The following is a 4,164-nucleotide window of genomic DNA, read 5'->3' as shown; positions in this document are numbered from 1 at the left end:
AGGTCTCTCAGGGATAGTCACAGCCATTGTGAACAGCAGCCAGGGATTCAGAGGCTAGACTGCTCATGGACAGGATCCCAGCAACCCTTTTATGGGATATTCTCAAAGTGTGTCAGACTCTTCTATTTCAGACACATTTTGCATAAGTTGTAACTGTTGCTTTGTAACCAGGCTTCATCGGCCTGCTTTTATAAGTGTGAAGTCCCGATGATGTACTGGTAAATGTTGAACAATTAGCTGGTAGGAAGAGGGGTGCAGAGCTCTGATTTGTAGCCTTTGCCGATTTCCATGGTGAAAATACTCCCACCGTGGCTGATTTCAAGCTAACAATGTGATGTAGAGGGGCTTGCAGAACTTCTGAAAATTCAAGTCATGGGACACTAAGATTTGACTGCGCACACCACTGCCACAGGCTTCCACTAATTTCAGGGGCAATGTGGTGACTGAAGGGAAAAAGCCTTTCTTTAAAATGGCACTTGGTTGGGGACCATAGGATCCAGGTGGGGCTTTTCCTGGAGAACTCTATCAGAATACTGAGGCGGGCCGATTGTCAAAAATGTTAAATTTGATCTTCTGTTTTTTCTTTAGCATATTAAAGAAGACATGTCTCCCTCTCAAAGAGAGGATGGTATTTTCTGGAAAATGAAGTTGGCCACACCTGTCCCTGGAGCCCATTGGTGAACTGGCCCCTGTACCTATTGTAGGGGCAGAGACAATGGACGTATTAAACACAGGCGAAAAGCTCTTTATATTCAGAAATCCAAAGGAGCCGGAGATCTCATTGCACGTTCCTCCCAGGAAAAAGAACTTTCTGAATGCCAAAAAGGCTGCAAGGGCCTTGGGCATGGACTAGTCCAAGGGAAAGCTCCAGAGGAGCATCTGAAGACAGATTATTTTCTCTTGCCCACCTGTAGGTGTTTGTTTATAATGTACAATTTGCAAACATAACAGCACAGGCATAAGACACAGACACTCCCAACACACCCTGACTTTCACAAACTCAGTTTAATCTGGTCTCATGAATTTCCAGATGACGCACTCTGTTGCACATCAGGGGACATGAGCACTTACTGCCTCCAGCCCCACCTCACCAAGGACCTGTAGGAGACCCCCACGCCCCAATTCACATCCCACTGTCTGGCTGCATGACACACAGTCTGTATGTTGAAGGCAAGTTTCTCTGTTCTTATATTTTGTGTTTTTTACATATTCTGTTTTTATAAAGAGAACTTTTATTTTGAGTTACCATTTATGGTGTTTTTTTTTTTTTTTTTTTTTTTTCTGACTGGTAAGGGGATCACAACCCTCGGCAAGGTGTGGTCTGCACCATGCTCAGCCAGTGAGCGCACAGGCCATCCCTATATAGGATCTGAACCCGCGGCCTCGGTGCTCCCAGTGTCGCACCCTCCCGAGTGAGCCATGGGGCCGGCCCTAAAGAGAACTTTTTAAAAAAATAAATGTATTTTACACAGAGCCCTGCAGAGCGAAACTCATTCTGGCTTATGTAGGAACCCTTTATTTTTAATTATTTCTTGTGTTTTGGTCCCCCTATTGTGGTCTTCAACAGAGAGATTTGCTCTCTATCACTACAGTTGCCAGAAATATGCCACCACTATAGTATAGCAATGCCAGTTCAAAGAAGAGTTATTTTTTCCATTTTACAAATGAGAAAATCCAGAGGCATAAAAAGGCAAAGCAATTTTTACAAGATGGTAAAGCTAATAAGGAGCAAAATCAGGATTCACACTTTACAGCCCCAGACCCTTGATCTTGCTCTGGGCCTTGATCACATAACAGCCCTCACTCTTTTGCCAAGAAATAAACTGCATACAAGTCCTTGTATTTTACAAAGTGCTTTTGTATGTCCTGACCCTTTCCATCTTCACAGCAGACAATGTCTCACTGGGGCTGGGCCACAACATTGCATGAGCTTTGCTGAGAGCCAGGCAAGGAATACGATTGCAGTGGGTCTTTTCTGAGGGTAGGAAATGATTAGGGAGTCCTGTCACCAGCAAGGGGAAGAAAAGGATTGCTGATGAAACATCAGTTATGTGAGAGTTGCTGCTAGACACTGCTGACTGCTTTAACCCTCTTAACTGTCACTAATACCCCAGCAAGGTTGGTATCCCTATTCCCAGTTTACAGCCAAGGAACATGAGACTCAGGGAGTTTAAGTAACTTGCCTGCAATTACACCATCTATACAGGAGGAATTCTGGGTTTGAACCTGGGTCTTCTAACTTAAAAAGTCCTATCTGCCCTGGATATCCATTTCCATTGACAACCTGAAGGTCAAGTCTTACTTGCAGTTTCCTGTCAGCATGCATACTGCACAATGAACATGGACCTCTGCCAGGGGCTGCACTTATCCTGGGGGGCGGCTGGGTAGCATCATAATGAGCTGCCAGTTGGCCACATCGCTGCAATAGTGGATATGCACAGTCGCAGTTCAGTACGGGAGAGAAGAGCTAATGAGTCTGGTTTTCCCATCAGAAGGCCCAATGGGCAGAGTGCAGACAGAGGAAGAGCAGTGATTTTCACACACAAGATGGTGCGGTGGAGAATGCATGGTCTTTGGAATAAGCAGACAAGTTCCAATCCTGCTCCACTAGTTGGGGGCTCTGTGTTCTTGGGCAAGTCACCTGACCTTTCTGAGACTCATTTTCTTCATCAACAAAATGATGAAAATCCTTTGTTGTAAGGATTAGATGCTACTAGATCTGCAAAGCACTTGGTGGCTTGGGCATGCCACATCTTTGTCCTTCTTTACCTCTTGCAGGTGACCGTATGACTTTTTTATACATTCCTACTTCTAGAAGGGCTCTGCTAGAATTATTCATGGTTGAAAGTAGGTTGCACACAAGGATTTCAAAAAAATAGCTCAAAATCGTAAGCTGAAGGCTGATTGAAGAGGCTATTAGCAACAGGAGGTGCCCATGCTGTTCAAAATCCATCATTTGAACCTAATACAAACTCCCTATGTTAATAGACAGAGAAAGTCTAACTACTGATTTACCTTTTATAAACCTACTGCATGAAAAACACCAAGATGTGTTGAGGAAAGCCTGTGTTTCTGGAATTAGGTAGATCAGGTTTCAATCCTGTCTCTACAATCCCTGAACAAGTCATTTAGCCACTCTGAACCTCAGTCTCTTCATCTGAAAAACAAGGGTCCTAATATCTACTTTAGAGAAGAGATAATGTAAACAGTGAAGATATTGGATATTATGTGTACAGTACCTGATAAAATGTTGGGGGGCAATAAATGTAGCTTGTTATATTTTCATTTATTCACAAAATCAAGCTTTGTTCTTTTTATTCCTGTTGCCACACTGGATGAAGGCAGTTTTCTTGCAGGGCTTTTCCTGCCACAATCTGTGGAAGCCTACTCATGAGAGGGAAGCTCCAGGGAACTTGGACTGAGGACTTGAACTCAAGTTTGGCCTCTGTTACAAGCTGTGGCAGTGGGAAAACCGCTAAGCCTTTCTGAGGCTCAGCTTCCTGGACTTTGTCTCCTGAGAGTTCAGGCTAGTTGCATTGACAGACACAAAAATAATTTTTAAATGAAAAAGATAAAACACATACATGAAAATCCTGCTGTGGGAATTTGGGAATGAGATCAAACCTGGCAGGGGATATTTGGGGATAGCTTTCTGCTAATGACACCCAAATCTTCATCTCCAGATTGGACTTCTTCTTGGGCTATAGACACAATGAATGCAGCTGGCTGGACATCTCCTCCTGGACATGTCACACATGGCTCGACCTCAGGATGGCCAACCCTGGACTCATCAGCTTCTCCTGTAAAACCCGTTCCACCATGGATGTCCCCTCTATGACTGGATGGCACCGAGCCAGAAACCTACAAGTCATCCTAGACATCTCTGTTTCTTGGCCCCAAATCCAATGACTAAATCTCACTTATTGTACCACTGAATTAGCTTTCACTTCCATGTGCTCCTCGTACCCTCCACAGCCACCCAGGCTGAGGCATCATCCCCTCTTTCCCAGATGGTGCTGGCAACTTGTTTCCCTCCAGGGTGGCCCCAGCCAGTCTGCTAACATGGGAGCCTTGTCTATCTCGGTCACGCCCTTGCTGAAAAACCTCCAAAGGCTCTCCATTGCCTAGAGACCTCCATGGGTTGTCCTCTGATTACCTTCCTAG

The sequence above is a fragment of the Galeopterus variegatus genome, unplaced genomic scaffold, assembly GCF_000696425.1.
Source record: "Galeopterus variegatus unplaced genomic scaffold, G_variegatus-3.0.2 Scaffold5057, whole genome shotgun sequence".
Lineage (NCBI taxonomy): Eukaryota > Metazoa > Chordata > Mammalia > Dermoptera > Cynocephalidae > Galeopterus > Galeopterus variegatus.
The sequence above is the reverse complement of the archived record's forward strand: the minus strand, read 5'-3'. Positions refer to the sequence as shown.